This window comes from Periplaneta americana, chromosome 11 (assembly GCF_040183065.1).
Source record: "Periplaneta americana isolate PAMFEO1 chromosome 11, P.americana_PAMFEO1_priV1, whole genome shotgun sequence".
Classification (NCBI taxonomy): domain Eukaryota; kingdom Metazoa; phylum Arthropoda; class Insecta; order Blattodea; family Blattidae; genus Periplaneta; species Periplaneta americana.
Window position 1 is genome coordinate 107,775,125 of NC_091127.1, and position 22,328 is coordinate 107,797,452.

Genomic DNA, 22,328 nt, shown 5'->3' on the forward strand with positions numbered 1-22,328 from the left:
GTCTCACTGCTTTTGCAATACTGTCAATAGAAAAGAGTATGATGTCCAAGATGGAGGGTTTAACACCAGAGTAATTGACAAGTTCTGCAGTAAGAAGGAACGTCGTCATATGGACTTCATATTTCGTCACTAGGCGAGTCTCAAATTAAGATAAATACATACAGACCCCAATGTATACAATAGGCCGATATATATATATATATATATATATATATATATATATATAGAGAGAGAGAGAGAGAGAGAGAGAGAGAGAGAGAATTTTTTTAATGGCTGTTCTACCTCTTAAGTATCTCTTAAATTGTAGCACACTCATTATTTTGACCACCAGCCGCTACTTCGAAAGACTCTTGTCGACGTTTATTACACGTAAAGGAACCTGTTTTTGGTTCAGAGCAAAATAATCGGCCTGCTTCTCGCTTCATCAAACGCATTTTGAGGACAGAAGTCTACAGAATAAGTTCTAGTGAGACTTGATAGGCTTCCGAAAAAAAAAAAAAAAAAAGCAGGAAACAAAGTATGAAATGTGAGTCCGCGTACAATAAAGCTGATACAGTATATCCAGAACTGGATTGTGCAAAGATCGACAAAATAAAGGAAAAATACTTTCGTCTGAACTTTCAGTGCAACTGCAGTTTGCTATAGAGACTTGTTCAGGCCAGCGTTACACAGAGATAACAAGCAGAAAACTTGAAAGCTTCCTTGTAGTTTGGAACACGCACACACAAAAACTGTTGATGTTTCGGAACTCTTGTAAGTTAAGATTACGTGATGCATTTATGTACAACCGCAAAAAGAATTTATTGCACCAGAATGGAGGATAGTCATTTCTAATTGCAAGACCGGTTCCGTTCAGTTGGTAGCACTGCGGGAACACAGGCTGCTAACTCGATTCGGCGCCTCTTCTCGTCTTCGGTAATTGCCCCAGTCATCATCAGAGCAAGTTGTGTACAATGTCGGAACATGTTTCTCTCCCTCGAGCGGTAGGTACCTGAATTTGTGCGATTCTGTATATAATCACCCGAAACTTCGTGTAGACAATACGTTTACAACAATGACTTGTGTTGATCATCCTTGTGGGAATTCTGACAATCTTTTATACAAATTCAGTTTATCTCAATGCTTGCAGCGTGTTTTTCTTGCCTTATTATTAGAGACCAGTGTTTGGTCGCATTGAACTACAAGTTTAGTGAACGCGTACCTACGCTCTCCATTATTTTGTGCGGCGAACGATTCGACAAGGACCCAGCTATTGTTACTGGACATGCATAAACTTGTAGGCTACAGTCAGCTCACGAAAGAAAACACTGTTTTAGGAAATTATAATTGTTTACATTTTTATACACCTCCCGTCCTATTTTAACGTTGAAATCCTCCAACAAAATTTTCAACCAAATAGATTACATCTTGATAGAATACATATTAGTATAGTAGACATAAGAACCTTCAGGAGAGCAGACTGTAATTCTGACCATTATTTGGTAATTGGAGAATTAAAAGAAAGACTATCAGTAGCCAAGCGAGTAGAGCAACTGGTTAATATTAGTAGATTCAATATTCTGAAATTAAAGGACAAGAAAACTAAGCAACATCGAACTTCCTAAAGCGGGAAACCTACTTGACATTTCGACCTGATAATAAAATTGTCATGTGATATCTAGATTACTGTCCACACCTGTGGAGTAACGGTCAGCGCGTCTGGCCGCGAAACCAGGTGGCCCGGGTTCGATTCCCGGTCGGGGCAAGTTACCTGGTTGAGGTTTTTTCCGGGGTTTTCCCTCAACCCAATATGAGCAAATGCTGGATAACTTTCGGTGCTGGACCCCGGACTCATTTCACCGGCATTATCACCTTCATCTCATTCAGACGCTAAATAACCAAGATGTTGATAAAGCGTCGTAAAATAACCTACTAAATAATAAAATCTAGATTACTGATCAAAAGTGTTCCAATTCATCATAGAAGCTATCCTTTACATGGTCGTCTTTCTCTTTTGTAGGGGCATTAGCATTTATAACTACGATATCGTACCTAAATAGTACCCTCATAATAAGGAATAGACAATAATAGTAACGATGAAAAAGGCATTAAAAATGAATGGCTCAAGACCTTTGAAACCACTGATGAATTCATAGAGTGGTCCGGGAGGGGGGATTCTCCTTTCTGTATCCTAGGAAGTTCCATCCGGAGATTTCAAACTTTTTTTAAACTAAGTAATATAATTTCGTATGGGCGAATCCAGAAATGCATATAGAGTGTTAGTTGGGAGACCGGAGGAAAAAGACCTTTGGGGAGGCCGAAACGTAGATGGGAGGATAATATTAAAATGGGTTTGAGTGAGGTGGGATATGATGATAGACACTGGATTAATCTTGCACAGGATAGGGACCGTTGGCGAGCTTATGTGAGGGCGGCAATGAACATGCGGGTTCCTTAAAAGCCATTTGTATTGTATTGTATTGTATAGGTAATATAATTTACACGAAAGAACACTTAACACCGGCTTTATATGAAAATTTTACACAGAAGGATAGTTTTCTATTCAATTCACTATATTTTAGGGCCTACTTAACAGTATTAACTTTTTAAGTTAGTAGTATTTAAAACAACTATAAACAAGTTAAAACTTTTCTTTTATTTCTTGAATTTGCCCTATTTTTCTGTTTCCTTCTGCAGAAACTGCCTATGGTGTTATTAAGTAAGATATAAACTATTTTATTTTATTCTTTTTTTGCTCCACCCCACCTCTGTGTAGTATAAATCCCGCACGAGGGATAGGATGTAAAATTCAACACTTTTGAAACTGACTTTGCGCTACAATTTAAAAGCCAACAAAGGTAAAGCCATACCTAAGACATCCAAGAAAGAAATGGTATATACTAAAGCCTAATCCTCGATAATTTGATAGTGCTAATGGCTTGCTGCTCGAAATGTGTACTTTGAACCCTGTACACTTGGTGCGAGAAGTAGTTAGGCCTAATGACGGTAGGAACAGTGTTATTTCCCGTTGTTTTCTGTAACGTCAATAAAGGTGACTATGAATTATGGAGAAATTATGTACTGCTAGAATAAAGAGTATTCCGAGAATATTCTTTCCTAGTATCTGCTGCCTTACGTATTCGTCTCTGAAATCGGATCTATAGCGTAAAAATTCGGCTAATGGTACAATAGATATACAGTATGTATTTTTAATCTTAAACGGTCTTACTAATAAAAACTCTATATACAGACGTTTAACTGTCTTATACAATGAGTAGCTCGTTTATAAGTCGTGTGTAAATTCCATACTAATAATCACTACATACGTCGTGTATAACAGTATAACTGTTACACAGCTACGGCATAATTTTGTCATTACTTCATTACGAAAGGCAATAGAATATCTTAGATTATCTATTGCATCCGGTAGAGCGCTCGAGTGTGCCGTGTTAAGTATCGATAGTACAACTGGCTCTGATCGATTACCACACTGTATTTTGATCAAAGAGTGCAAGCTATAGCAATATTACTCTAATTATTCTATGCTCTTTGGTTTGTACTTCTGTGGTTACAAGGCAGCCATCATCATAAAATGACAGTCGATACGAACATCTGTTAGAGAGGCGTCCACTTTTTCTCTATACACAACGCTTAAACAAGGGGTTTCGTGTATATAACTATTGCAAAGGAATTCCCATTGTATGGTTACAGACTGTTTATACATTCATCGCTTATGCATGGTTTATTAGTAACGTTTTCTGTCTCAGCTCTGTATAAGTCTCGTATAAAAACTATACACGGTTTATTAGTAAGACCGAAAATGTTTTTCTTTTATAGTAAAATGTAATAGCTCGTAATGTAAAATTTACACTTATACTATTCTGTCACTTTGTGTTGTAATGTGGACGTTTTAACAGAATGTTTGTGGTCGCTTGCATTGCACTTGGAAGCAACCCAACCCCAGTTGAGTGGGGGGGAGGGGTGAGACAGTAAACCGTATCAGATGTGAATGCACGGAGTAGCTAGTAACTACTAGCCTCCCTTAATATGTGTATGTATGTGTGCGTGTTTTTTGTTTGTCACGTACTTCACTGTGACAGACGTATTGTAACAAACGATTTTCACATGTTGAATTGTTAAAAACTCTTCAGCGATGTGACTGAAATTTTACTACGGAAATAAAAAAAAAGTGTAGGAACATACGTTCAGGATGACAAAATAATGGAAGTGACGAAGAGAGTACGCACTTTCTCATAACACGCTTCACGTATTTCGTAAAAACTATGCTGTGAATGGTATTCTCGTATATTGTTCATTTTATTGAAGTAGGTACAATATTCAAAAGACAATCACAAACGAAATAATTTATTATGCACTCGAACGATGATTACACTGGTCAACAAAATTAAACTTATTTTGTGTTAAAAGATAAAGAATGGGTGATTCTTATAGCATTTTTTCGTGCTGATTTCAGATCTGTTTTCAAAATATTTGTATCGCCCAGGATTTTTGAATAATTATATAAAATGTACTTCAGGATTTTCTACTATTGATACCTTGTAACGTTTTACCTAACATCATATTTATTTACCTAAAATGTGTGTGAAATAGATTTTAGACTATATTTCGTTGAGAAATATCTCTTTTGAGTGTCCAGCAGAGTCTGACAGAATATTTGGGCTCCATTTTTCCTTGTAGCACCTTTCCATTTTAGAAAAATCCTGATGAAAACGCTCCCCATGTTCGTCACTCACTATCCGAAGGTTTTGAGGAAAGAAAAAATATATGAGAATCCAAGAAGTTATTTTGAGAGATACCTGACACCCCATCACGTTATAGGTCTGAATCAGCTCGCTGACAAATTCTCTGGTATCTTCTAATCTCTGGTTCCTAGAAAGTAATAGTCTGTTGAATGATTCTTAGGTTCCCGGCATATCATTGGAACTGGAAAATGCATATGACGGGATTCTTTTAGCCAACCAGTTAATATAATTACATGGAGCACAAAAGCTTTCCAGTTCCTGTCCTCATCTATTTTGCAATCAAAAGAACACTCGTAAGCTCTTTTAACTTACAAAAGAAACAGCAGAATTGTACATTTAACAAAATCATTGTTGACTAGTGTTATACATACTCTAAACGGTAAATTATCTGACTTCATTTAAAAATATTTGGTTTAAGCATAATATGTTGTCATTAATTTTGCACAAGTTCGCATAAAATAGGTATTCGTATATCGTAATTACTTCTGTGTTTATACACCGTGTTTCAAATTGATAACACTTTCATATGATTATTATTATTATATTAATGAGTAATTAACATGGTACACGTTTACACGTTATTTGACAGTAAAACTCTCAAAGTTTCAAATTCTGAGTTTCGGAACCGTATTATGCTGTTGCCTTAGGAGACAATGTTGAAAATGGCAACTCCACAACATACTTTTTTTGTGTGCTCTGCGGTTTGAAAAAAAATCGTAACAATGGTACAAAGGTTGTTTTGTAGACATTTCTGAACTGACCATTTACCACATCGTTGGATTGGACGTGCTACCGCCGCTTTTCTTGTCTATCGCCACTGGCCTTCCAGGTCACCAGACTTGACACAAGTGACTTTTTCCTTTGGAAGTATGTGAAGGATGTAGTTGATGTGTCACCTCTATTTCAAAACCTTGAAGCAGTAAGACATCGTATCATTGTTGCGATTGTATCCATAAACAGAGATATGTTGGAGAGAGTGTGGCAAGAATTTGATTATCGTGTTGATGTATGCTGTGTAACAAGGGGTTCGCACTTTCGAGTGTTTATAAAGTGTTAATAAAAACTTTGAGAGCTTCTTAGACAAATGTGCACAAAGTTATTATATCATGAATTCTTTATTACTAATTATTATATGAAAATGTTTACATAATTTTGAAACATAATGTAATTACGAAAATATGTTTTTAAATGTGATATGAATATTATAAAATATTAGTGGTTTATAATGGGATTCTAAATATATTAGGTTGATGCACAAGTTTCTTAGCGTTTTTGTTCGTCATGACAACACTGCGTTGTTAGGAGAGTGTTCATAATTTTCCATTTGTCATTTGGAGTACACCTTGAATTTTGTGGATTTGAAGAAAGTTTGTGTTATTTGTAGTCTAAAGAAGATGGAGTGTCTAGTAGAAAAAATGAACACTTCCGACTTATTCTTCTGTTTTTAGTTTAATAGGGAAGCAAAGGCAGCTCGGAACATTTATGCCGTGTACGAGGAGAATGTCATCGGAGAAAGCACTGCAAGAAAATGATCCTGTCGTTTCAGCACACAACACCCGGTACAAAAATTAGGATCCATCCACAGAAGATTGTGTTATACGTCTGGTAAGGTAAAGAAGACGGCGTGTAGGCCTACTACGAATTGCTTCCCTGCAATGTAACCATAACTGTTGACATTTATTGCCAACAACTCAGACGTCTTGCGGCCGCAGTTGAAGAAAAACGACCGGAACATTATAATGTACGCCCGCACTTCGCTAATATGACGAAAGCAACTGTAGAGTATTCCAGCTTAAGAAAAAAGCATTGGTCTTATGAGTCTGGCTAGTACACTGTTGCCGCAAGATGCCTCCGTTAGAAGAAAGAGTGGGGATAGTATCTCTATCTCACTCTCTTTCTAACACGTACAGCGCTCTAGCAAGTTTATCGCACAACATAGGTACGTTGAGTCCGTTCAAATGATAACAAACTATTAATGCCATAATGATACCTGCAAAAAACATACATTATATTTCATATACATTATAACTAGACTTCGGATATTTAGGCCATTAACCAACTTTTAGACACCTCAACTAGGCTGCATAATGATCGAAATTAGGCATTAAAATGCAGTTTTAGGTAGGCCTACCTGAAACGTTACTGTACTTACTAATAATAGTACCAGAAATAATAATAATAATAATAATAATAATAATAATAATAATAATAATAATAATAATAATAATAATAATAAAACTGTGTTAAACATCAATACAGTTATTTTAATGGGTTAAGAAGTGCTTGTAATACAGATTTACGATTATGTGCAGCACACGTTTTCCGTTATAAAATGTTAAGAGGTGGTTATAATACAAATTTAGAATTATGTACAGCACACTTTTTCCGTTATTAACTTCACACTATAATCAAACAAGAATCTAAGTTACATACCTAATGCCTTTATTGTTTGCTGTCAGTTACATTTTGTGTACTTTATATAATAAGCGCAGACAATATTGTACGTGTTTTAACAGTGTGAATTCTTTGCCTCAATTGTACCACCTCTACTTGTCTGTTAAATTTATCATTGGGGATGTTTGGCAAGAAAGCGGAAGGCTATTTCACCAATTTAGCTGTTATCCCGTTATTCATAAATTAAATATATGGTAATTTTAGAGGTGTAACACAATTTTAGCACATGCAATCGCTCTAGTTCTCAATGAAATTATGTTCTATGAATTAAAAGAAAGTAATTAATTCCCAGTTTTCAAGAAAAATACTTATAAATAATTGATGAAACAGCCCCCATATGTTCAATGATATTTTCTTAACGTAAAATCCTCTATACATTTACTTGCAGCATGTAAATAAACATGTCTCTGGGAGAGGACTCAGGCAGAATTCGTTATCAGTTTAATAATAATAATAATAATAATAATAATAATAATAATAATTATTATTATTATTATTATTATTATCATCATCATCATTACAACTGTGATTAAACTGTTAACTGTAATTACACATAAAATTTAAAAAGAAGAAAAATAAAGAAACATTACATGTACATAAACATATTAAGTTAAGAATACGACATTGTTAAAGTGACAAAAAGTAAAGAATAAGAATTTATGTGATGATTATAAATTAAAAAAGAATTAAGGATGCCAATTTTTGTTTCTGGAGGACCTGTAGATTCAGAGGAAAAAAAAAAGCTGAAATATAGTTAAATTATACTAGCGAAAGGTGTGTATCTTCCCCGTGATGAATGCTGAAATAAGAGACGCATAGAACACCTGCGCCCTGTCATTTAAAGATCTCACTTCATCATTATGTTTTTTTCCCCGAGTGTGACGCCATTAACGATACGAAATCCTTGTGTATGTTGGCCAGGATGTTACTATGGACATGAGAAACAAAGGAATGTGTTTCTAAGAATAAGATTAGTATAGGAAAGAAGCGTAAGTTTTAATGAAAGCTATGGAAAAGGATTTTTCATGGCTTTTCAATTTGTAGCTTTAACTTCATTACCTAACTTTAAATCTTTTCGACGTTCTCTTATTAATCTGTCCGCTCTAATCACGTGGGTTAATTTACGCTTTATTTGCATAATATTCCGAGAATACAAAAGGGATTTGTCGGCAAACACTCCACTCACCATATTTATCGACTGCCTCTGCCTGACGTGTGGACTGAACAAAACCATTTACACATTTACATCTTAATTCTATTTCGAATTTTCCCCCCTCCAACAGACAGATGTCAGAAACAAAAGAGAAGAGTACGCAAAGAGAGATGATGATAGGAATAGTGGAAGAATTGTAAAAACAGAGAGAGACGACAAGTGTGAGGGGAAATCACAACGTCACGGCTACATAACGGTGCCTCCCCTCCCTCTCTGACACCCCTACCTCCCCCTCTCTCACTGCTCCCGCTGTTGAGCACACTCGTAGCAGCTAGTTAGGCCAGTCCGTGTCGAGCCTTTGAATTAGTAGTAGTTGTAGTCCGTCTCGCTGTGTTGTAAAGTGCCTTGTGTTGTGAGTGACGAGTGTAGAGTGGTTTAAGTGCGATTCCCCCTGTTTTGGGCAGTTGTCTGGAATATATCCTCACAATCAGGTAAAGCATATGTAGTTAATAGTTCTTCCAATTGTATTATACTGTATGAACTAATTTTTCATGCTTTTAAAAACCTGCTTTTTTCCCCCCCTCACGAATATCATATGTTACGAAGTTCAAGAAAAGATTGCGTCGCTATAAAAAAATGAACTGGAAGAAAAACAAAAAAAATGTGTACTCTGTATAAAATGCTAATAGAATTGACAGTGTTACACGAAAAGATAATAGGCCTATTTGGTTAGTCTATCACCATGAAAACGCTAATACACATAATGTACGTTTGGCATTAGAAAAAGAAAAAAGTCATAGTTTTAGAGGCAGAAATTGCCATGAAAAACAGAAGTTTTCTTCTAAAAGTTTAATGTTTTATTTCTTAATTTCTCCTATACTTCCATTGTATTTTCTGTGCGTCTGTGAAGAGAAATTTGAACGGAAAGCAATTGATAACAAGTGGAAGTTCTATGTCGGGCTTTAAATGTAGTTTGATAATTCTCGGACGTGTAAAAGGATTAGTAGGGCTGTTGAAAACGAACGCGGACTTAATTAGCATCGTGCCTTGCTGTCACTGAGCTTGCGACCCCTTTTTTTAGACGCCTGACCCCCTTTTGCTTATGGTAGTTACTATGTGACACAAGATTCTCCTCAGTTTTCCCCTCCTACTCCTCTTTCTTTTTTAAATGCGCTCTTCCTATTTTAGGAAGCGTGCATTGTTTCCAAAAACTAAGCAGCGTTTATGAAGCAAATAGTGCGCACTTAATAGAGGAATTTTTCTTTCTAGTTTCGCAGGTTTTTAAATAGGAATTGCAATGAAATGGAAGTATAATAAAGTGGAAATGTAATAGTGTTTACGCAAGGCCATTAAAGTTGTAAAAGAGGCTTTAATATGCGTTGTAGCATTACAATTAAATAAATTAGAAATGATAATTAGGTTCAAATTTAATTGTGGAGTTCTGCAGTTTTTGGGAACATTAAATGTTACGTACATTTACTACACTTGTCTTTACTACATTGTCTTTACAACATTTCTCTATTTATTTAGTTTCTCACTCTAGCGTTGGCCAATTCGTTTCAGCCGATGGTCCAGTTTTTAGTCTTTGACGCAACCGGAACTACTGTATGCTGAGAGTTATTGGACAGCGAGCCGTTTCTAAATGCGTCAAAAGGCTTGAATATTTTGTTTCTAAATAAAATTATTGCTTGCAGATTATTTCAAGTGCGGTGAAAATTTGTTATAAGTTATAATCTATTGTCGAGTTACCTCGTAAACGGTAACAGTTTATGATTAACAAATTCTTTTACCTTGTATCCATGTTTACGCCGTAGTTTATCAGTTACAGATAAGTTACTATGGAAATGGCAAACAAACAATTGAAATGTAACATACTGTATTGCATCTGTGTTGAAGATACATTATGACAGAAATATCACAAATGAACGCACTAAAAATATTTACTATTATTACTTGTACCTCAATAATTATAAAATTGATATTTTCTCCAATTATACTACACTATTAGTCAACCGTACAATTTAATAATGTGATAATTATCAATCTTCAGTCGCTCTTCTTTCTCCTTAACAGTCTTGCTTCTCTCTCTCTCTCTCTCTCTCTCTCTCTCTCTCTCTCTCTCTCTCATCCTGTGGGGGGAAATAGCAGAAATCTAGTGGGTGGAATTTTGTAGGGGAAGAACCTACGTAGTATTACTTTTAACCCATTCCTCATAATGGAGAGGTATGCATGAACCAACATCTAACGAATGGATGAATTATGTGGTGAATATGAAAAGATTCAATACAAGTTACTTTTCTCACTCTTTAATCTGTGCGCTAAGATTATCTTTTTGCCGTAAGGTAACTTGTATCTTATCGTGTGTATATTTCCATGTTATATCTTATCGTGTGTATATTTCCATTGATTCTCTAAACAAAAGAAGGCATTACTTTATAAAGTTACAAAAGTAAATACTACATTAAAAAAAAACTTGTCACGACAACCGAATTGCGATCATTTCCTTTTATGTGGGCACTGGATATTCAGTTTTCCCCGGGTGACCTCTTTTCTTGCCTCTATAATTTCTCCAGCTGTAGATGTTGAATAATGATGCAATCTGTGTCTGAAGTAAGACGGAGTGAAACCGATACGTAATTTGCTGTCGTTGGAACCAATCTCTGCTGTCTCTGCTTATTTCGCTAACAGTTACAACTGTATTTTGCTTATATCTTTGGTACTTAAACTTAACCACTGTTTCTAATATCTAAGAGAAGAAATTCGTAGCTAAACTCTTATGAGTTTTTCATCACTGCGTCAGATATGTTACTTTGGAAAAAAAGAAACAAAAGAACACACTGTTTCCTAGAAACAAAACTCGTTTATTTTCTGACTGCGAGTGATAAATAATCAAAACAAAGGAAGGTGTTTTTGTGTTCAGAATTAAACGAGTATTTATACGGAAAATTCTAGTGATAACTTAATCATGACAGTAGAGGCGAGAATAACGCTTTTTTACTTGAAGTAGGGCAGGTCTGATACTAGTTTCAGAATAATATGAAGCGTTGTGCCGCTGTATATTTTTACATTCGTGACACACATTTCTGTGTAGCGTTGTGGGTTGCCATGCAAAACACATTTCTGAGTAGTTTTTTTTTTTTTCTTTTTTCTCCATGATGTGGCAACCCTATAGTGACTGAATCCAGTTACTCATTTGGCAAGTGGCACATTACACTATAAAGACGTTGGAAATGTTTCTAACTATACTATTACTCTCTATTAAACTTATCATGTTAAAGCGCCGATAAAAGTTATTAATATATTCTAAAATTTGCATTTTAATCTTCAGTGACTTAATTTTCTAACCACTGTTTCTCTTAGTAAATGAAGATCTCTCTCTCTCTCTCTCTCTCTCTCTCTGAGAATTTACAGGCGAAGCCTGATTTTAAAAGCTTGGTATAGTAGTATTTATTCTGTGAATAAGAACGCTCGGTTTTTGGAATAAACTCCAAATGAGGTTTCTATAGATATTTAATAATAATAATTTATGTTAAACTTCAGTTTTATAGGTGCTGTAAAACCTGATTAAACAGCCAGCTTCATCCGCGGTCGCCTCAGAAATAAATTTTTTTTCTGAACTGATTTGTTTTCCACGAAACTTGTGTTAAGTTACCCATATCTTCATTTTTCACCAACTGCCGTCAGCGGTTATACACCATTTAGACTCACATCTAATTGACAGCTGGCCGTAAAGTGTTCCAAATACTATTTTACTATGCATACCGAGCGAAGTGCTCATGCGTTAAGCACGGGACTCACATTCGGGAGGTCCGAGGTTCAAATTCCCGGACCGATCAATCTGACTGTGGCTTTTCTCTGTAGAAAAAGAATTTAGATTTCATATCATTCATCATCATCATCTCATTCCATAGGCATATATTCAGGTTATGACGGATGTCTTCATCCGCTGCAGAAGGGACTCCTTTCCGAAACCGTCTCTGGGTTCTGAGCCACGATTCATTCCTTAAGAGCACTTCTGAAAGCGCATCGACACCTTAGAAGGACTCTCGGAATGGATCCGGTGCTGCTTGGTCATCTTGGCGGTATGAACTTAAGGCAGGGGGGTTTAGGGGGCCCATTGGGTGAGCGAGTAAGGGGTCTCATGCGGCCGGTGGGTTAGTACACCTCTTTCTCTTTCATCCCATACTTCGGGGTGCACAATAGGCCACTGTCGAATCGACGTGGTGAAGGGTCGTTCCCACCCGCACCTACCCACTCAATACTACTACTACTACTACTACTACTACCACCCATGGATAAATCATACTCGATTTGATATGGACACTTAATAGATGTAATAGCCTAAACTATGATGAGGAGGAGGAAGAGGAGGACGATGAAGTTCATAATACCAGTAGGTAGAGGTATAAAGAAAGTGAAAAGTGATGGTGGTGATTGTAGTAGTAGCGGTAGCGGCAGCACAAAAATTCATAGCATTAAAAGAACCTTTTCGAGGCTGTAATACATTAAGGTGAATTAAGCATTTAGAATGCTAAGCACGAATTTGGGGTGGAGATGCAGCTGTTTAGGTTAATATAGAAACGTTAGTTGTTCGGTTTGTTGGGTAGGCCTACCTCTGAAAATAACTCGGATTAAAAAATAAACTCTTAGTTCGAACCCCGATTATTATGAAGCCTTTCACTTTACATTCCTTTCTTCAGTCTGCAATCTATGAAATTTGTAGTGTTGAGTAACCTCATTGTCTGGCACAGTTGCCGTGCAATAAAGGGAGAAAGAATTACTTATTGCTTTTGTTAATATTTATCGTTAGTGACTAATATCTCTTCACTACAGAAGTTAATTGTGGGCAAAATTTTACGAATAGCGTACGTATTAAAAATCAAATCTTGGAAATTTTTTTCTATAAACATGCAATTATATCAGAAAACAGTAATATCACAGTCTAGTCTATACAGTCACGAAGCTTGAGTTGTGAGGATGCTAGGAACAATAGACTAAGTCGGTACTATTTCGCATTGTCTGAAATGAGGCGATATTAGCGATCCTAGTCGTTAGCAACTATCTGTGGAAGCATATTTACTACGTATTGACTGTATATACTACACTGTGTATACTAGACTGTGGTAATATGTAAGCTTAATAATAGAGCGGACATTATGCCGGTGAGTTCGATTTACTTTCCGCTTTTCGTGACAAACATCATTTTGAAAATTTCCTCAACGCAGCTTCCATATCTGTCTCCCATGTGAAGAAAATATTCTAGTTAATCATTTTTTTCACTGAATATACATTTGCATATAGCCTACGATGCAGTGCGTGTAAATTCGTTGACATAATTTTTCTATTTGTTCCAGAATGTTATATGTAACACTAGGTTTGCATATAAATCCGCGCTCTGCCAGTCACTGTTTGGTAATAATAATTCTACCTTCGCTGCTTGACAGGCGGTTGTTTTGCAGAGTAACAGGAAGTCTTAATATGAGTTTTAAACCTTGCAAATACTTAAAGGTCGCGCTGTTGGCATAAATTGTTTGTCCTGGTTTTGTTTTTCTTTCTTAACACAATCGAGTTCGGTTTCAGCAGCTAAGTATGCTATCTCGCACTTTTATCTATTAATGATCTAATCTCTCACATTCGCCTACGGTCGTTAAAATCTTTATCCTTTAATTTAATATTGCGAATATCAGTTAGCACTAATAAGAGTTGTTACAAGATGTACAGAAATTGTTGAGATATGAAGAACAATATTTTTATTCCCCTACTATGACTATTATTTGAGCTCTTAGATCCCGTTCACACGGTACAGGATTCTCTCTAAACAGGCATTTATTGTAATCGATTTCATGCATAATAATGTACACGGTTAGATTTTTTTTCCGTAGGTTTAAAACTTAAATTGCATCATGCACTAGAAAAAAAAATCGAACCTTGTGTACATTGGTGTCCGCAAGAAATCGATTCGAATAAATGCCCGTTTCGAGAACTTCTCGTATCGTGTGAACGAGCCCTTATACTCACTGAACCCTCTAGGAGCGAAATTTAGGTTTGAAGCGTAAAGAAACAATGGAAATAGAGATATCCCTGACATTCACCAAATCTCAGGTTCGACAAACTAGGCGTTTCCAACTAGCACCGATGCTTAGTAATGTCTGGCATCACTTAAGTCTTAAACCATCATCCCATCGTGTACTTTATTTCTGATGGTGAAATAAACTGATATGGAATGAGGGAAAATTTAAGTAAATTGGAAAGTGTTAAGTGTTGAAAAGAGTGGGAAAAGCCCCGATCTTGTGCACCACAACAAGTATTCTTGTCGATGCCAGGCTTGAATCCGAGTCTGCTGATTGACAATCCTGCGCTCCTGAAGAGACAACAATGGGGGGATTGTTTCTTTTTGGCAAGAGTAAGGACAGACCGAACCAGTCCTTCAGGTAAATACTGATAAATGTTAGATTTGTCTTTGAAACAGACTTCATAAACCAAATGATCTGTTTCCTTACTTGAGCATCACAAACTGTTGTAGCCTAACAGCATTTGTAAATGCTGGAATCTTTGCCGTGGAAAAGTCTATCAATCTCGATTCTAGTGGCAAGCATGATAACCCATCTAACACCGAAGACGTCTCTCAGCAAGCAGATTTCATGATTAGCATTTTTTGTTCTCCAAAATGTAATCAAGTAGGCCTACAGATATTTTAGTAATATTTTTAAATGTCGAGTTTTTATCTTATTCGTCACGACACCAAGATTCCGCTACATATAAAGACATAAGTAGTGTGAATTTGCTCATAACGTACATCTGAAATTCGATAAAATTGTCTTGTTTTATTTCATCAGCCGCGAGATAGCAGCAACAGATCCATGACGCTCCTTCATATCTGTGCCGTCAATGATGCGAGGAAAACACTCTCCTCGCTACTCCCTCCTCCTCTTCCCCCCCGTTCCGCTGGGGAATCACTTCATACGTCACGCAAATGTGACGTCACAGCATGAAACTACAGTATTCTTTCTGCGGCTTGTAAATTTCTTAAAAGTACGACATGTTTTTCTTTTTCTTCCGTTTGTATGGTACTAGAAAAGTGCTTTACAGCAGTGACATTCGTTTTTCTTCCAGTGTTACCAATTCATTAGGAAGAAGAACGTCGAATTCCATAGCTACATTGTACTTGTTGCTGTGGTGTTGAGAAAATACATAATGCCAAAGTTCTTCCCATTATATTACTGCTAGGCCCTACATATTATATATAGGTTATAATCACGATTGTGTACAAAAAGTGTTCAGTTACACCAAATTTATTACAATGTACAGAAGTCTAATTTTTTTGTAACTGATCAAGAAAAGTCACTTAGGCCTTGAATCTTGTGTCATTAATTGCACGTTCTTATACAATAATTTGTTTCAAACGAAGTGATTATGATGGAGTGGTTATCATGTTTTACCATCAGAACCTAGTTTTCTTGTCCGAGTCTTTGCCGTGAGAGGATGGTGGAAATTTAAGGGCGATAAAAATATTTAACGTAGGAAGTACTTAGTCACGCATAATGAGTGCACCTCTGTACTTGAGGTTGGACATAGTGTCTACTGTCACACATACTGTGACACGGTACATGAGGGTAGGCCAACAAAGGGAGAGAGATTCAATTCGGCATCGGAACTTGAATCCGGTGTGGTTTAGTGGATAAAGCTCCAGTACGTAAAGCTGGAAACCGGGGTTCGAGTCCCGGTGCCGGAGAGAATTTTTCTCCGTTCTACCGATTCTTCACTATGTGGGAAGTAAAGCCTGAGGCCGTATCTTCTGTTTGATAAATGTAAAAGAATACTGTTCTGATTTACAGAGGTTACATATCGTCCTGTCAACAGGAGTAATTATGAATTCGCTTTGCAGGTGGGCGCCTACCACGGAAATGAAATGTTTCATGCTGACAGTCTGCCAGATTCAGGTCATCAACCACATCCGTAGGCATTAGCTAACAATATTGTGATTTTTATGATTCTTTTGTTAGGTTCTCAGTCTGCTTTATCTGTTGACCAAGCAGGACTTACAGACCGATTTAGTGGTTTGTACGAAACTTATTATCCGAGAGCGTTTGAGAGAAAAAAAACCACCAAAACTAACACTCACAGGACTATTTCGTTGGATCACAAATAGCTAAATGCTTACAATACAGAATATTTCAAACTGTTTTTCTTAAAGCTGCACATTTTTCTTTTCTATTTAAATTCCAAATATACATTTTTTTTTATCATTATTGTAGTTTACAAGGCATAACAGACTAACAAGTGTGTTTGGTAGAATTGTTCCCTCTGCAAAAGACCAGGTTTACAACAGACTTTAAAGAAAAATTCACTTTCCGCCTCAGAGTATCTTGCTGCACGCGTGTGAAATACGGGTCTACTTGGTATGTAAATATACACAGAACAATCGAAACCGTCAGTATGCAGTGCAAATTTCTGAACATTACTATGACAAGCCTGGGTAGCTATGCAGGAAATACGAAGCCTGGAGCAATACTGTCACCTGAAAATTGCGTAGCTAATCGAAGTTGAGCCCATGTTTATATACTGTATTTATAAATTAAAAATCTTCTCTAGAAGAAGGCACGTAAGTGTCGGTACCTATAATTTCATGATCATGAATCATTCTGGATAAGTCAGGATATAAACGTACCACTGTAGGCTACTACCGTATATCAGTAATATTTAGTTTTCTCTGTCTTATTGGGATTATGAAAAAGTCCTTCTCTACATTACCAGAAAATTAAATTTATCTTTTTATTTTGACGCATATTAAATGATTTCATCTATGTGTCTTTTAAATTGCATTTCAAAAAAAAAAAATTAAATGTAAAAACTTCGTATCATGATAAAGAAACTGGACTGTTACGAGACGTGTAAAGGGAATACTGGAAAAAACTATCACCTTCATGTTGCACATGTTTTACTTCTTTGAACTTAAATTATCAGCTTGATGTAACTTTGTTAAAATCAGGGCTGGCCAAATTGACCAAAACTTTAGGTACCAGACAGAAAATAATTTTAAATATCACTTGCTTCCCTCTACAGTGCAGACACGTTGAATCCCACTGCCTTCAGCAGATTACCAATACACCTTTCTTGCTCTTGGTTTTTCTTAATGTGTCTGTAAGTTAGTCCTTTGTAAACTAGTGTTCTAATCTATCTGGACCAAAATATTGAAGTCTATTATTAAATTATCATTAAATGAATAATTCTGCCTGTAATAAATAAGATCTGAATTTATTTTTCAGTAGATTCATAACACTAAAGTCCCTTTAACCTGATGCTATTGACATAGGTAACGTTGAAATAATGTAGTACTGTAGATGAGTTTGCTTAGTAAGGGAAACCATAAAAGTCAGCAAATTAATATTTTATTATTTATAGCTATATTTCATTATTAGCCCTATCATTACCAAGGTTGGATAAAATTTGCTCACCCTTTTTTATTATCTAAAACTTTTTTCAATAAATAAAAGGTGACAGTTTTCACTCTGCATCTATTTGTCTCCAACATGATAAAGTGTACGTGTATAAACACATTTGTTCTGTTTTAGATTTGATATATAAGAGACTAATAATGAAATATTAATTTGTTGTTGGGCAGGTTTTACCCACCCTTGATACTTCGTGTGACTTAAATTTGTAAACATTTTCAAATTTGAATTTTGTGATTGACCAATCTCAGAGGTGGAAATTGTGGACTTAATTTAGGCTATGTAAAATACATTCTGATAATAAAAGTGTGTGTGTTGGAGCATTTTGCTTAAAAATGATACAGAATCACTGGAATGAAAAACTGATGTGCATTTTTTTAAGTAAAAATTGTGGTTATAAAATTTAATTGAACGTATTGTAAATCTTTTAATTGAAGGTAATTGTTCAATGATATTACGGTAATACAATAATACAAATATTTATTTGTTACACTAGAAGTAATTTATTTAAATTTAATTCAATGGGTAATTTTTGCGCACCCTTGGTAGTCAACGTCACAAAATATTTTGATAATGCTAGGGTTAGTGCTGGAAGATTTAAATAAATAAGTAATATATTACACTAACATCAAAATTGAATTTTATCAGTCATAAATTTAACATTCTAGGCGTTTGATTAAATGTTTTCGTCGCCAAGGTGACCTGGCGCCTGGGAATTGTTCTGCCCTAGTCTAAATGGTGGCCTGCTTGTGAATTTATGAAAAGAAAGACTTGTTAGTATTGGACAGTGGTTGCACACAATTAATTTGACATAAGGTTACGTAAATTAGCAGTTTTATGAGTTAATGTGAAAAATGTATAAATAAGTGTATAATGTTAAAGTATGTTGCCATGCTATTTTACATGGCATATTTCCTTCCCCCCACCCCGTGTTGTCATGGTGCTGGAAAAGTACCGTAACTAACATTCAATGCTTCCTCTGGAATCATATTATACAGTACTTGTGAAACATAGGCAAATCCGTCAGTGGAGTGTTGAATTGCTGATAAGCGAGGGTCTGCTGATAACCAAGACATCATTAGCTCATTTTTACTACGTCATACGACAAAGTGTGAGTTAATAGAAAGTGGAGAAGACGAGCGGCCTGTACAAGGCTACACGTTGTGTTGAAACAGCTCTCGTATTACGAAAGTAGTCTAGCTACATCATTTAACCTTTTGCAAGCGACAAAATTTACCTTCTTTTGTTATTAGACTTTCATAGCAACCAGTAATATAATTTACTTATGGCGTATGAAAGCTATGAACCGTTGGCTTCGTATTCACAGCTTCTTATTGGACGACTTTCTGTAGATTTAGTAGGCCTATAGGCTATATATATATATATATATATATATATATATATATATATATATATATATATGCTTATGCAACGATGACACAGTCATGGGTTTCAGCCCCCGCCTAGCCTTGTACGTGTGTTTATTGTCAGGTCTGTAATTCAGATATTATTTAATTTGAACTGTGGCGGAAAATTTTATGAAAACTATACATCCTGTGAGGTCGTGTGATGTCTCAATCGAAAGCTAATAATATTAATATTGCGGGAAAATCTAAATGGTTTGTAGCGAAGTTCATAGCTAGCTTAAAAAAAAACAGGATGTGCGTCCGTTGCAGCAAAGCGTGTTCCAGCACATCTTGCAGTTAATTTCGTAGTGTTGTGCAGAAGGCCGTGGTTCACGTTCTGGCTTTAAATGTACTATATCTTCATCTGAATTATTAGCTGTGTTAGGTTTTTTGAAGCTCATGAATGGTGTCGGTAATGTGGGGCTTTGTGTACAGGAAAGGCTATGGTGCAAATAATGAAATTTCAAACGATAAAACATCGAGTTTCCTTAAAACGACCAGAAATGTAGTTGTCGAAGCCTTCTGTACATGCGAGATGTTGATGTCACAATATCATGGTTTCCGAGATCTCGATAATAATGGTTTGTTCATCTTTCAACTGTAAAGTATTTTTTTCGTGTTTCAATATACGTGTGTTTTTTATCTGGCGTTACTAAGAAAGTAATTGTGTTACGTTGTGAATTTAGATGTTCTTTATTAGTTCATTATTATGAGTGTAACTGGTCGGCCAAGAACTTTTAGAAGTGGAACTGCATCAAGAACTCATGAACGACTATGTAGGAGTAATGTTATTTATAACTCGGAGAAACTGTTGTAACTTCGTATTCAAGGTACGTGTGTTATTTATTTATTACCATTTTAATTACCATCGTCTTCATCATAAGTAGCTGCATTTAATTGTGGCTTTCAATCTCTATCGAGCAACAGTTGCTGCTACAAGCCACTAGTGGGTCTTGATTATAACCTCTTCATAACGGCAAGACCTAGACATCATATTGATAACGGGCAATATCCATGTCTTCGGTGGGATTCAAACTTATAATCCATGCAACGTTAAATTTGGATGTCTTAACCTTTATGTATATCGCGGCCGCAGTAATAATAATAATAATAATAATAATAATAATAATAATAATAATAATAATAATAATAAAGACAGACCTTACGAAAAACAGTAAATACACAAACCTATCAATAAAAATCAAGAATACATTAAACCGATCAAAAGAGTAAAAGTAACAATTTTAGTTAAAGTTGAAACAAAGAATATAATCAAGCACCCTGTATAAATAACAAAACTTGAAATTCATAGTTCTCCAGATATGGCACATCTAAAGAATTTTTACGATTGTAGACAGAGTTTATCCTCGGTTGCGACTTCAACAAATGCTTAAATTTATTTCGAAATTAGTGGTTTTGAAGGAAAGAAAAACCTGTTACTTATTAGTAAATATAGACCTGTGCAATAATTACTAATAGGCCTACAATAAGCTTTGGTGAAGCTAAGTTCCGTGCATGCTATACTGTTGACAGGCATGGCAATGATTGGGGTTAGCTGGATTTACTATTTTGTTTCAGCTAGGTATTGGAATTTTCTTAAAAATTGTAATTGAAAAGTTATTTTGTCTAAATGTGAAATAACACCGAATTTGTCTTTTGTGCGAAATATCAAATTTTTAAGCCTAAATTTTAAGATATTTTTTTTACCGTCGAAGACATCTTTCGGGGCAACGAGACACATTAACGAAAAAAAAAAAAAAAAAAAAAAAAGGACGTTCCCCCTTCCCGGAACGTATGGGAATTCTGTAGGCTTATTAATCTGTTCAGGGATTCGAGCAGTGAGATCCGCTAGACTTGTATGACGATTCCTCCTCGTATTCAATGTTTACAGTTTTAGATATTCTTTGACTTAAAATAAGTTTTCACTTTTAAGTATTAAATTACAAACGGAACCCTTTAAGTTTGGGATCACAATGTTCGACCACTTGGAGAATATGTTAATAATCGTTTAGTTGTCCTTTTTTCACGTAATTGCAATTCCATTTCTTGTTTTAGTTGACCTTCATTGACCCGTCCGTGACCTTATCAGAAGTAGCTATCAGGCCTGCTTTGAAAGTTCAGTCGAGAGTATTGCAGAGAATATATTTTAATTTATAATTACTTCTGCATGAATATTGTAAACGTCTGTTGTGTACAGAATGCGGCATAACCCGTCGCGACAACGACTTCTTTTGTATAGCCTCCCCTCTCCTCTCCTACCTGGGCAGATATGGGCTCCAATGTCCACTTCTTCCTCGTGTGACCAGGCGACATATACTCCATACTCTCTTGCATCTTATTCTCCTTTTCTACGCTCATTTAATTTCTTCCTTTCCTTTAGTTATTCCGGATTCCCGTTACTCCTTTTTCGACATTTTCATTTTTTAGATGCCTTTTTTTAATTTTCACCATTTTTATTTATTGTATTTCTTCTTCTGTAATGTTCTCACTTCTTCTGCTTTCTAATTTATTTTCTTGTTCTTACCTCCTGTCCTCATCTAATCTATTTTTCATCTCTCTACTCTCATCACTCTCATCTATCTTGCATATCTCCACTCTCATCCATTTTTACCTGTTCACTCACCTGTTTAACCTCTCCGTTCACATATATTTTTCGTATCTCCACTCACACATATCTTTTCTCTCTCCACTAACACCTTTCATCTCTCCAGTCTCATCTCTATCTCCACTCACACCTTTTATCTCCCCAGCTTCATCTCTTTAACATCTCCATTCACATCTTTCATCTCCCCAGTCTCATCTCTGTAACATCTCCACTCTTTAACATCTCATCTCTCCGGCCTCATCTCTTTAACATTTCCACTCATATCTTTCATCTCCCCAGTCTCATCTCTTTAATATCTCCACTCACATCTTCCCAGCCTCATCTCTTTAATATCTCCACTCACATCTTTCATCTCCCCAGCCTCATCTCTTTAATATCGTCGGCTTACAAGCAAAAACACATTGAGTCAACTGAGTAAAAGGCGTTTTGAAAGCTCTTAAGGAAACTGAATCCTCAAAATATTATTTTTAGTAAGTTGTTTCTCTGTATGTATATTTAATTTTCCAATTCTAAGTT

At 35.8% G+C, this 22,328-nt stretch overlaps 1 protein-coding gene across 2 annotated transcripts in view; it reads left to right on the forward strand.

Moving 5' to 3' along the window:
* Positions 1-22,328, forward strand: part of LOC138709222 (uncharacterized) — a 385,380-nt gene that overhangs the window by 198,201 nt on the left and 164,851 nt on the right. The window contains exon 1 of one of the 2 annotated variants that reach the window (XM_069839825.1): positions 8,679-8,840. The exons of the other annotated variant lie outside the window; for it this stretch is intronic. The gene's annotated coding sequence lies outside the window, so the exon portion shown is untranslated. Of the gene's footprint in view, positions 1-8,678; positions 8,841-22,328 lie in introns of those variants that run through there. 2 annotated transcript variants of the gene reach the window in all.